The sequence below is a fragment of the Hypanus sabinus genome, chromosome 3, assembly GCF_030144855.1.
Source record: "Hypanus sabinus isolate sHypSab1 chromosome 3, sHypSab1.hap1, whole genome shotgun sequence".
NCBI classification, from domain to species: Eukaryota; Metazoa; Chordata; class Chondrichthyes; order Myliobatiformes; family Dasyatidae; genus Hypanus; species Hypanus sabinus.
The window spans coordinates 70,323,380-70,337,013 of record NC_082708.1 but is presented as its reverse complement, the minus strand read 5'-3'; the positions used below and the strand labels follow the sequence as shown (position 1 = coordinate 70,337,013).

The 13,634-nt window shown below is 42.3% G+C and overlaps 1 protein-coding gene across 5 annotated transcripts in view; it reads left to right on the top strand.

The window, feature by feature from the left end:
- The window catches only part of slc36a4 (solute carrier family 36 member 4), a 270,839-nt gene that overhangs the window by 94,440 nt on the left and 162,765 nt on the right, over positions 1 to 13,634 (top strand). The window lies entirely within an intron of this gene.

The window sequence follows — 13,634 nt, the reverse complement described above, 5'->3', positions numbered from 1 at the left end:
CAGTCTCCGGCTACCCATTCTCCCCTTGGAGAATATTCTGCAGCTGCTCTGAGACATCCTCGAACCGGGTACCTGGGAGGCAATACACCATTCTGTACTCTCTTTCGTGGCCACAGATCCTTCTGCTTGTTTCTCCAAGTATTGCATCTCTTCTCACTGTTGTTCCCCTTGACTTTCCTGTTCTGAGACCCTGCTGAGTCTCGGAGCTGGCCAAGTTCCACTGTCCTGGCTGCTGCTACGGTGCCCTGATAGGTGATTGCTTCTATCCCCCCCCCCCCCCAATGTTGGAGCTGCTGATGGATTGTCATAGAGACACTACATTTACTTGGTGACAAAAATGATGGCGGTTTCCTTGAAGTAGATGAGGATAGTAGACTGTGGTAGTGAGAAATTGAAGATGTAAGAAGAGATGATGGCCCGTTGATTGGCGCATGATTTCAGAACCTGTCCAGGGACTCCATTGGGCTGGCTCCTTTCCAAGAGTTTACCGTTGAAAAAGCAGATCTGATTTCTATCCCGATGAAGGGTCTCTGCCCAAAACGTCGACAGTGCTTCTCCTTATGGATGCTGCCTGGCCTGCTGTGTTCCACTAGCATTTTGTGTGTGTTGCTTGAATTTCCAGCATCTGCAGATTTCCTCGTGTCTGATTTCTGCCACTGAGATACAAGGGACAAAACAAGTAGGGAACGGGGAGATGTGCCTTTGTCGAATTTTGTTTGTCTTCTCAAAGCAGGTGTAATAGACATTAAATCCATCCACTAGAAATGTATTGTCCACAAGCTTCATAAAGAAATGCACTGACAACGGCGTTCAAACAAGAGACAGTCGGGATCTATCCTAATCAAAAAGATTGGATAAAAGAGGGAACCTGCTAAAGTCCAGATGCATTGTTTTCAGGATGATGACCGCATACTATACATGAAGGCAATCAGGTATACTATTGTAACCATTACTAGCCCATCAGATCCACACTAATGTAGTCTAGCAGTCTGGCAAGAGTTATTTAATTTTGGAAGTATCCAGCAGATTGGAGAGTATCAAACAAATTGAACTCTGAATGACCCATTCCCCTTGACTTCCTAGCCTGCCCTTCAGTTTCAACCAAACCAGGCCCTTTCTCATTGCACTTCTGTGCTTATCTGCTTAAGATGCAACACTTAGTATTTTATTTCATCACTTCTCACCATCCAGAGGTCAAACAGCACTTATAACTGAAGTAGTGACTCATTTGTGCTTCTTTCAATCTAGTCTAGCGCATTGCATTTGGAACAAAAAACAGTCTTCTCTGAAATGGGGAAAGCAAATGCGGATTGCGTGATCTGTGTGAAGTCCTTGTACGCTTAACCTGCAGAGATGACCCTGGGCTTCCTGATTCTAGCTGCTTCAATTCTCATCTCGCTGGTATTCTGATTAATTTGTCTGTGGTCTGCTGCAGCACCTCACCTCTTTGTGTGCATGTTGCAGTTTTCAGGGCTCATTACCAAATTTGATTTGTTTCTCTTCCACAGATGCTCGGAAACCTGCTGACAATTTGCTATATTTTCTAATTTCCAACATCTGTAGTTTTTAGACTTTCAAAAGTTACTTAATGCGTTTTGAGAATTGTAACTATTTGCTGCACAATAATTACGAAGGATTGATTTGTCTAGTCATCTTATTTCATGCAGCGAGATATACGTTGCTTTATCTCTTGATTAAGGTAGAAGTATTGTTTCTTCCATTTTTGTTTAATGCCATGGTAATCTCAAAATTCGAGTCGAAAATTCACACTTGGTAACTGCAGTATCTTGGTAGTGATAAAGTCAAACTCATCTCATCTGTGGGATCAAGTCTGACATTTCTTAATTAAAGGAATAGATTGTGACCCTCATGTTATTCTTATCTATCATCGAAATTGGCAGCTGCTGCATATCTGAAGTAGAAACGATATGCCAGGAATACTCAGGTCAGGCAGCATCAAAGGAAAGAGAAACAAAGCTTATATTTTGGATGACATTTCATTTCAGAAGTTAAATGTTTGATTTGTTACATTTGCAGAGGAGATTTAAAAGGATGTTGCCTGGATTAGGGAGCATGCCTTATGAAAATAGGTTGAGTGAACTCGGCCTTTTCTCCTTGGAGTGACAGAGGATAAGAGGTGACCTGATAGAGGTGTATAAGATGATGAGAGGCATTGATTGTGTGGATAGTCAGAGGCTTTTTCCCATGGCTGAAATGGCTAGCACAAGAGGGCACAGTTTTAAGGTGCTTGAAAGTAGGTACAGAGGAGATGTCAGGGGTAAGTTGTTTTATTTTACACAGAAAGTGGTGAGTGCATGGAATGGGCTGCTGGAGAGGTGATACGACAGGGTCTTTTAAGAGACTCGTGGATAGGTACATGGAGCTTAGAAAAATAGAAGGCTATGGGTGACCCTAGGTAATTTTTCAGGTAAGGACATGCTCGGCACAGCTTTGTGGGCCGAAGGGCCTGTATTGTGTTTTAGGTTTTCTATGTTTCTATTTTCTAGTACCAGTGGAAGGTGATTATCCTAAAACTTTAATTTCAATTTTCTTCAAAATGCTGCAAGACAGCTGATTTTCCAGAATTTTCTGTTTTCATTGCCATTTGTAAATGTTATTTTAAAATGTTGATGACATTGAGAGGTGAGATTATCAGAGGAATATTTTGAGGTAGTTGAAGTGCAGTTAAGTAGTTGTCAAGTTGATTTAATGGCAGGTTTGGGGTAGGGGCAGAATTGGGCATGTTATCACCTTTAGCCTGGATGTTTGGTGAACCTTTAGTCCTGTGCGCTAGAAGAGCTTTGGATTGCCTGGTGAATTCAGACCATGCCCACGGTACCAACAAGAAACTTCACTTTGTTTCTTGTTTTCAAAAATGTTCCTTGACTAAATGGTATTTTCATAAGCTTTAGAAAGGCACTTTGTTTCAAAATAAGTGAATTCATAAGTGTCCTACAGGAGTGATTGGGTTGAGCAGATTTTAAAATCTTTGGTAGTGCAGAAATGTGATTAGATTATGTTACAGAGAACTTGGTGACCTCCACAGTTGAAAGACATATCACCACCTGTTAACTCATTAATACACTGCTTTAACAGGCACAATTCTTTGTCTTTGGACTGTTGCTTAGCTACAGGAGAAATGCCCACTACTTCTCTCCCTCTCCCCCCCCCCCCCCCCCCCCCAAGTTGATGGTTGCATGCACTTTTGCGAATTCTTGAGTTATTTCTTGGAACATGATCTCAGGGCATTTAGAGTCATGGGATACTCTTCTGCAAAGGCAAGTTTTAACATAGTCAAAGATTCTTTTCAATGTTGATGTAATTTTATCGCAAGAAGAACATTTTTGTGGATTTTATGCACAATTTCAGTGCTGTACTGGTTAAGGTAGCATTGTGTTTTGTTAAGAGGCTTGGACTTCTGATCTAGTAATGAGTTTGACTGCAACCAAGGAATTTGCAAAATATAAATTATATCTGGAACTTCTTATGAAAGGCTAATATAATGGTGTTAATGAGACCACCAAATTTTAGCATAAAGCCTTCTAGTTCATTTGCTGGAAACCTGATATCCTGATTGTGCATGACTCTGCTCCCATCAACATACTTCACTTTTATGTGCTCTTTGAAATGGTCTGGCATGCAGTTCTGTTTAAAGGGTCAATTTAGGTAGCTAGTAAGTTATTGGCAAGTCTGCAAAACAATCAGGTAAAAACCATAAACATATCTTGTGTATAAATGATGCTCACCATATTCATGGGTAAGGCATTTGATATTTTCAGAGATTTACAAGTAAGATGACTTGTGTCTATTCAATGTGTAGACTTGGGTCTCTAAATTCAGGCTTGGAGATGCCAGGAATAGAACATAGAATAGTGCAGCACATTACAGGCCTTTCGGCCCACAATGTTGTGTCGACCCTCAAGCCCTGCCTCCCATATGACCACCCAACTTAAATTCCTCCATATACCTGTCTAGTAGTCTCTTAAACTTCACTAGTGTATCTGCCTCCACCACTGACTCAGGCAGTGCATTCCACGCACCAACCACTCTGAGTGAAAAACCTTCCTCTAATATTCCCCTTGAACTTCCCTCCCCTTACCTTAAAACCATGTCCTCTTGTACTGAGCAGTGGTGCCCTGGGGAAGAGGCACTGGCTGTCCACTGTCTATTCCTCTTAATATCTTGTACACCTTTATCATGTCTCCTCCCATCCTCCTTCTTTCCAAAGAGAAAAGCCCTAGCTTCCTTAATCTCTGATCATAATCCATACTTTCTAAACCAGGCAGCATCCTGGTAAATCTCCTCTATACCCTTTCAAATGCTTCCACATCCTTCCTATACTGAGGCGACCAGAACTGGACACAGTACTCCAAAAGTGGTCTATCTAGAGTTTTATAGAGCTGCATCATTACATCGTGTTTCTTAAACTCTATCCCTCGACTTATGAAAGCTAACACCACATAAGCTTTCCTAACTACTCTATCTACCTGTGAGGCAACTTTCAGGGATCTGTGGACATGTACCTCCAGATCCCTCTGCTCCTCCACACTACCAAGTATCCTGCCATTTACTTTGTACTCTGCCTTGGTGTTTGTTCTTCCAAAGTGCACCACCTCACACTTCTCTGGGTTGAACTCCATCTGCCACTTCTCAGCCCACTTCTGCATCCTATCAATGTCTCTCTGCAATCTTCGACAATCCTCTACACTATCTACAACACCACCAACCTTGATGTCGTCCGCAAACTTCTACCCCCACATCCATGTTGTTAATAAAAATCAGAAAAAGTAGAGGTCCTGGAACAGATCCTTGTGGGACACCACTAGTCACAACCCTCCAATCTGAATGTACTCCCTCCACCACGACCCTCTGCCTTCTGCAGGCAAGCCAATTCTGATCCACCTGGCCAAACTTTCCTGGATCCCATGCCTTCCGACTTTCTAAATAAGCCTACCATGTGGAACCCTGTCAAATGCCTTACTAAAATCCATGTAGATCACATCCACTGCACTACCCTCACCTATATGCCTGGTCACCTCCTTAAAGAACTCTATCAGGCTAGTTAGGCACGATCTGCCTTTCACAAAGCCAGGTGACTGTTCCTGATCAGACCATGATTCTCTAAATGCCCATAGATCCTATCTCTAAGAATCTTTTCCAACAGCTTTCCCACCACAGACGTAAGGCTCACCGGTCTATAATTACCCGGACTATCCCTACTACCTTTTTTGAACAAGGGGACAACATTCTCTTCCCTCCAATCCTCCGGTACCATTCCCGTGGACAACGAGGACATAAAGATCCTAGCCAGAGGTTCAGCAATCTCTTCCCTTGCCTCGTGGAGCAGCCTGGGGAATATTCCATCAGGCTCCGGGGAGTTATCCATCCTAATGTATTTTAACAATTCCAACACCTCCTCTCCCTTAATATAAACATGCTCCAGAATATCAGCCTCACTCATATTGTCCTCACTGTCATCAAGTTCCCTCTCAGTGGTGAATACCGAAGAGGAATATTCATTGAGGACCTCGCTCACTTCCACAGCCTCCAGACACATCTTCCCACTTTTATCTCTTATCAGTCTTGCCTTCACTCTTGTCATCCTTTTGTTCTTCACATAATTGAAGAATGCTTTGGGGTTTTCCTTTACCCTTCTTGCCAAGGCCTTCTCATGCCCCCTTCTTGCTCTTCTCAGCCCCTTCTTAAGCTCCTTTCTTGCTACCCTATATTCCTCAATCGACCCATCAGATCCTTGCTTCCTAAACCTCATGTATGCTGCCTTTTTCCACCTGACTAGATTTTCCACTTCTCTTGTCACCCATGGTTCCTTCACCCTACCATTCTTTATCTTCCTCGCCGGGACAAATTTATCCCTAATATCCTGCAAGAGATCCTTAAACATCGACCACATGTCCATAGTACATTTCCCTGCAAAAGCATCATCCCAATTCACACCCGCAAGTTCCAGCCTTATAGCCTCATAATTTGCCCTTCCCCAATTAAAAATTTTTCTGTCCTCACTGATTCTATCCTTTTCCATGATAATGCTAAAGGTCAGGGAGCGGTGATCACTGTCCCCCAGATGCTCACCCACTGACAGATCTGTGACCTGATCCGGTTCGTTACCTAATACTAGATCTAGTTGGTCTGTCAACATACTGTGACAGGAATCCATCCTGGACACACTTAACAAACTCTGCCCCATCTAAACCCTTGGAACTAATCAAGTGCCAAACAAAATTAGGATTAAGGTCACCCATGATAACAACCCTGTTATTTTTGCACCTTTCCAAAATCTGCCTCCCAATCTGCTCCTCGGTATCTCTGCTGTTACCAGGGGGCCTATAGAATACCCCCAGTAGAATAACTGCTCCCTTCCTGTTCCTGACTTCCACCCATACTGACTCAAAAGAGGATCCTGCTACATTACCCACCCTTTCTGCAGCTGTAATAGTATCGCTGGCCAGTAATGCTACCCCTCCTCCCCTTTCCCCCTCTCTATCCCTTTTAAAGCACTGAAATCCAGGAATATTGAGAATCCATTCCTGCCCTGGTGCCAGCCAAGTCTCTGTAATGGCCACTGCGTAATAATTCCATGTATGTATCCAAGCTCTCAGTTCATCACCTTTGTTCCCGATGCTTCTTGCATTGAAGTACACACACCTTAGCCCTTCTACCTTACTACCTTTATACCCTGTATTCTGTTGCTCTTTCCTCAAAGCCTCTCTATATGTTAGATCTGGCTTTACTCCATGCACTTCTTTCACTGCTCTATCACTCTGGGTCCCATCCCCCTTGCAAATTAGTTTAAACCCTCCCAAACCATGCTAGCAAACCTACCAGCAAGGATATTGCTCCCCCTTGAGTTCAGGTGCAACCCATCCAATCTGTACAGGTCCCACCTTTCCCAAAAGAGATCCCAATGGTCCAAAAATCTAAAACCCTGCCTCCTGCACCAAGTCCTCAGCCACGCAGTCATCTGCCATCTCCTCCAATTCTTACCATCACTATCACGTAGTACTGGCAGTAATGAAAATAAAAAGATTCTACTACTTCATTAAGTTGGGTATTATGAATAATTTGAAGGTATTGACAATCATGTTGAATGTTACAATGAAAATGAAGATTTGGAGGATGCAGTCATCAATAGTATTGCTTGAGGGCAGTTCATTTTCTATACTAGGTGTCTGTCATAATTGTATTTATTTACATTCAATTAAAAGAGCGCATATACTGGATGAATTCCTCCATCAATAACTGATGAACTAAAACACAGTTTTATGATACACTAGTAGTGTTGATAATGTTCTAATTTGTTAGTCATAGAAAAGTACAGTACAGAAACAAGCCTTTCATCCCATCTAGTCCATTTTAAACTGCCTACTCCCTTTGACCTGCACTAGGACCATAGCCCTCCATACCCCTATCATCCATGTACCTATTCAAACCTCTCTTAAATGTTAAATCAAACTTGCATGCACCACTTGCGCTGTTATCTTGTTTCACACTGTCACGACCCTCTGAGTGAGGAAGTTGTTCTAATGTTCCTTTAAACTTTTCACCTCAACCCATGATCTCTGGTTGTAGTCCTCTCAGCCTCCGTAGAAATAGCCTGCTTGTATTTACACTATCTATACCTCACATAATTTTGTGTAGCTCCATCAAATCTTCTCTCAATCTTCTATGTTCCAAGTAATAAAGTCCTAACCTATTTAATCTTCCCTTATAACTCCAGTCCTCCTGATCTGACAATGTTGTAAATTTTCTGTCTACTCTTTCAATCTTTTTTACATCTTTCCTGTAGGTAGATGACCAAAACTGCACACATTCTCCAAATTAGGCCTCTCCAGTCGTAACAGCTTCAACATAACATCCGTCTTCTGTACTCAGTACTTTTGGTTTATGAAGCCTAAAAGTTGAGTTTGGGCAAATTATGTACCTGTATTCCCAGCCCCTTTTTTCTCCTCAGTGCTCTACCATTCACTGTGTAACATCTGCCCTGGTTAGTCCTACTGAAGTGCACCACCTCAAACTTGTTTGCTTTAAATTCTATCTGCTTTTTTTCAGCCCATTTTTCTAGCTGGTTGAGATCCCACTGCAAGCCATGATGGCCTTCCTTGCTGTCCACATTCCCAATCCACATTATCATCCAGATCGTTGATATAGATGGCAAACTATGGGCCTGGCGCTGATCCCTGCAGCACTTCAGTAGTTACAGGCCTCCAGTTAGAGACAAACATCTATTACCATTCTCTGGTTTCTCCCACAAAATCAGTGTCTAATCCAGTTTACTACCTCAACTTGAAAGTCAAGCAACTGAACTTTTTTGACTAACCTCCCATGTGGGACTTGGTCAGGTGCCTTACTGAAGTCCATGTAGATACCATCCACTGCATTGCCTTCATCAACTTTCCTGATAACTTCCTTGAAAAACTCTTAAGATTGATTAGACCTAACTACCATGCACAAAGCCATGCTGACTATCTTTAATTAATCCATGCTTATCCAAATACTTACATATCCGGTCCCTCAGAATACTTTCCAATAACTTTCCCACTACTGATGTCAGGCTCACCAGCCTATAGTTTCCTGGTTTATTTTTGGAGCCTTTCTTGAGCAGCGGAACAATATTGCTTTTCCTCTAATTCTCTGGTACCTCACGGGTTGCTAGGGATGATTTCAATATCTCTGCTAGGGCCCCGGCAACTTCTGCACTCACCTCCTGCGGCATCCAAGGGAACATCCTGCCAGGCCCTGGAGATTTATCTTCTCTAATTTGCTCCAGCACAGTAAACACCTCCTCCACTGTAATCTGTGTAAGGTCCATGATATTGATGTTGCTTTACCTCACTTCTATAGGCTCTGTGTCCATATCCTGTCTAAATACAGATGCAAAAAAAAATGTAAGATCTGCCCCTCTTTTGGCTCCACAAATGGATTACGATTCTGATCATAAAATAATGAGGTCGTGGAAATGGCTTTAGTATCCATTCAGAAATTGGATGGCTGAGAGAAAGGTGGTGTTCCTGAATTGTTGAGTGTTTGCCTTCATACTTCTGTATCTCCTTCCTGATGGTAACAATGAGAACAAGACATGATGGATGACACCTTTTTGAGACATTGCTTTTTGAAGATGTCCTAGCTACTGCAGAGGCCAGTGCCCATGATGGAGCTGACTAAGTTTACGTCAGTCTTCAACTTATTTTGATCCTGTACAGTGATCCCTCCATTCCAGATAGTGATGTAGCCAGTTAGAATGCTCTCCGTGGTACAAATGTGCAGAAATTTAAGAGCATTTTAGGTGAAATACCAAATCTTCTCAAGTGCCTAATGAAATATAGCCACTGTCATGAAACCTTTGTAGCTGAATCGATATGTTGGGTCCCGGATAGATCTTTATTGATATCGCTGACTTTTCCAGTTCTGGTCCCTGGTGTGTGTTCTCCCTTTCTGAAGCTAACAATTAATTCTTTTAGTCTTATGACGTAGAGTACAAGATTGTTGCTGTGACACTATTCAACTAGCTGATATATCTTGCTCCTGTATGCACTCGTGTCACCATTTGGAATTCTGCCACCAATGGCTGTATCACCAGCAAATATTTAGATGACATTTGAGCTGTGTCTAGCTACACAGTCAAGTGTGTCGAGAGAGTAGAACAGTGGGCTAAGCAAATTTCCTTGAGGTGTGCTAGTGTTGATTATCAGTGAGGTGGAGATGTTATTTTTGACATGCACAGATGGTGGTCTTCTGTTAGGAAGTTGAGGATCTTTTGTAGAGTGAGGTACAGAGGCCCACCTTCTGGAGCTTCTTAATCAGAATTGTAGGAATGATTGTATTAAACACAGAGCTGCAGTCAATAAACAGTATCCTGACATAGGTATTTGTATCATCCAGGTGATGAAAGGCTGCGTGAAAAGCCAATGAGATTGTGGCCACTTTAGACCTAATGTGGCGATAGGTAAATTGCAGTGGGTCTAAGACTTCGCTGATTCAGCAGTTGATCCTGGTCATAACCATCCTCTCAAAGTGCTTAATCACAGCAGATGTGAGTGCTACTGAATGATAGTTGTTTAAGTACTCACCCTGCTTTTCTTGGAAACTGGTATAGTTGTTGCCCTATTGAGACAGGTGGGAACCTGAGAGACTGAAAATGTCTTTGAACACCCCTGCCAGTTGGTTGGCACAGGTATTCAGAGCCCTACCAGGTACTACATTAGGGCCTGTTACCTTGAGAGGGTTCACCTTGATGTTGGCCAGTGAGATGGAGATCACGGGGTCATTGGGTGCTGCAGGGTTTGTCATAGCTGTAGTTCTTTCCCCCCCTTTTAAAGTGAGCATAAAAGGTATTGAACTCATCTGGGAGTGAAGCATCTTTGCCATTCATGATGTTAGGTTTTGCTTTGTAGGAAATAATGGCCTGCAAACTGTACCTTAGTTGACATGAATCTGATTTTCCCACTAACCTCGCTCAGAATTGTTCCTTAGCTCTTAAAATAGCTCTCCACAATTTATACCTGTTTTTTTTTTTACTGATCTGAATACCACAGATCTAGCCCCCAGCAGATCCTGCAGAATCCTTAGGATTCTGCTTCATCTTGTCTGCTAGGGCAACCTCATGCCTTCTTTTAGCCCTCCAGATTTCTTTTTTATTTGGTCTCTGGCATGTCTTATACTCCATAAGTACCTTATTTGTTCCTGCCTGCCTATACCTGCTATGTACCTCCTTTTTGCTGAACAAAGGCCTCAATTTCTCTTGATTCCCCACACCTGTTATCTTTACCTTTTATTCTGACAGGCACATACAAGCTTTGTACTCTCAAAAAAGTTCACTTTTGGAGGCCTCCTACTTACCAAGTGCATTTTTGCTAGACACTTGCTGGATCCTTTCTGATACCATCAAAATAGACCCTTCTCCAATTCACAAACGGTGGCCAGACCTATTTTTTTTGCATATTTAGTTTGAAACTAATGGCATTGTGATAACTGGATTCGAAACGTTACTCTATTCAAATTTCTGTCACCTACCCTGTCTCATCCCTAATAGCAGATCAAATGTCACACACTCCTATGTACTGATCAAGGAAACTTCCCTGAACACATTTGACAAACTCTATCCCATCTAGTCCTTTTACAGTATGGGAGTCCTAGTTAATATGTGGAAAGTTAAAATCACCTACCATGGCAACCTTATGTTTCCTGCAACAGTCTGCAATCTCTGGAAATTTGTTCCTCTAAATTCCTCAGACTTTTGAGTGGTCTTTAATATAGCCTCATTAGCGTGATCACATCTTTTTTATTTCCCAGTTCCACCCATAATACTTCACCAGATGAGTTCTCCAGTCTGTTCTGACTGAGCACTATGTGACATTTCCCCTGACTAGTAACACCACCATTCCTCCTTTAATCCCTCCTGCTCTGTGGTATTTAAAACAACAGAACCCCGGACTATTGAGCTTCCAGTCCTGCCCCTCCTGCAAACAAGTCTCAATGCTACACTGTCATAGTTTCAGGTGTTGATCCATGCCCGAACTCATCTGCCTTTCATAGAATATAGAATAGTATAGCACAGTACAGCCCACAATGTTGGGCTGACCCTTAAACCCTGCCTCCCATATAACCTACCCAACTTTAAATTCCTCCATATACCTGTATAGTAGTCTCTTATATTTCACTAGTGTATCTACCTCTGCCACAGACTCAGGCAGTGCATCCCACACGCCAACCACTCTCTGAGTAAAAAACCTTCCTATAATATCCCCCTTGAACTTCCCACTCCTTACCTTAAAGCCATGTCCTCTTGTACTGAGCAGTGGTACCCTGGGGATGTCCACTATCTGTTCCTCTTAATATCATGTCTCCTCTCATCCCCCTCTTCTCCAAAGAGTAAAGCCCTAGCTAGCACCCCATAAGCTTTCGAACGATACTACTTAGATTGAAGTATACACAGTTCAGGACACTAGTTGCACCATGCTCAACTTTTTGGTTCCTGACTTTGCCTTAAGACTTAACAATATCTGTCTTCACAACTTCTCTACTAACTGTTCTGGCATTCTGGTTCCCATCCTCCAACAATTCTAGTTTAAACCCCACCATGTAGCACAGTGGGATTCTGCATTCATGTAAATACATACTTCGTTACTCAGTTAAACAGTAGTTCGTATTTTTGTGTTTCCATGAAACTTTGGCTAATTGAGGCAGCCACTTAACTGGGCTAAAATGTATCCCAATTAACCGGAACCCAGCATATTACAGAGGTCTGTGGTTCTGTAAACAAGCTAACCCTCTAATTTGAAAATCCTTATTATATATGTGAGCTGTCGGCTCTAAGTCTGCAGCGCACAATGCAAATTTTTGCAGGAATTATTTTTACTTAACAAACACGAGGAAATCTGCAGATGCTGGAAATTCAAACAACACACACAAAATGCTGGTGGAACACAGCAGGCCAGGCAGCATCTAAGGAGAAGCACTGTCTACGTTTCGGGCCGAGACCCTTCGTCAGGACTAACCGAAAGGAAAGTTACTAAGAGATTTGTTAGTGGGGGGAGGGGGAAATGCGAAATGATAGGAGAAGACCGGAGGGGATGGGATGAAGCTAAGAGCTGGAAAGGTGATTGGCGAAAGTGATATAAAGCTGGAGAAGGTGATACTATCACTTTCGCCAATCACCTTTCCAGCTCTTAGCTTCAACCCACCCTCTCTGGTCTTCACCTATCATTTTGCATTTCCCCCTCCCCCCACTACTTTCAAATCTCTTAGTATCTTTCCTTTCGGTTAGTCCTGACGAAGGGTCTCGGCCCGAAACGTTGACAGTGCTTCTCCTTATAGATGCTGCCTGGCCTGCTGTGTTCCACCAGCATTTTGTGTGTGTTGTTTTTACTTAACTACGTTTTTCCATTGGGTCAGGTAGGCAAACCAGAGCTAAATTTTTTTGATTTCTCTGTCGCTGCTGAGTTAAAGAGGAAATCATGTAAACATGATAACTTGCCTGGCCACATCTTCAGATTATTCCAAAGACTTTGTGTCAAGTTATCGATGGATTTTAAAGGTAATCATGATAAAACCAATTTGTGCACATCCAAAAGATTAGCACTTTAATTTGTGTTTCTGTGGTGTTTTGAAGTTGGATGTTGGCTCTGTAACAGGTACTCTGTTATTTCTTGAATAATGGTGAAATGAATAAATGGATGAAGTTTCCAATAATACCTCTGTCCTTATGAAGACAGAATTTGCACTTTGGGGTTTCTTTTAAACATTCTAATTAAAAGCATTACAGAGATGGGAAACAGAACACATTGCAGAGAGATACAAGATGAAGCTAATTTGTTCCTCTAATGTTGATTGAGGAACATTGTTGGCCTATTCATTGTGAAGGTAGCAATAATTATCACAGAATTTTAGAATTTGTGTGGTTGCGGGTGTATTTTGTCACAAGGCAATACTGCTGAATTTTTAATAGCTGCTTGACGTATCCAATAAGGTCTGTTTTGGCAGCTGATTTTAAAGTTGGTGCCTCAGTGCAGCTGCCACTGTGGTGTTGTGTTAGGACATGCCTGTGGATCTGTCTGTTGTGTTAGGACATGCCTGTGGATCTGTCTGTTGTGGTACTTGAACTTGACTCGAGACAAGAG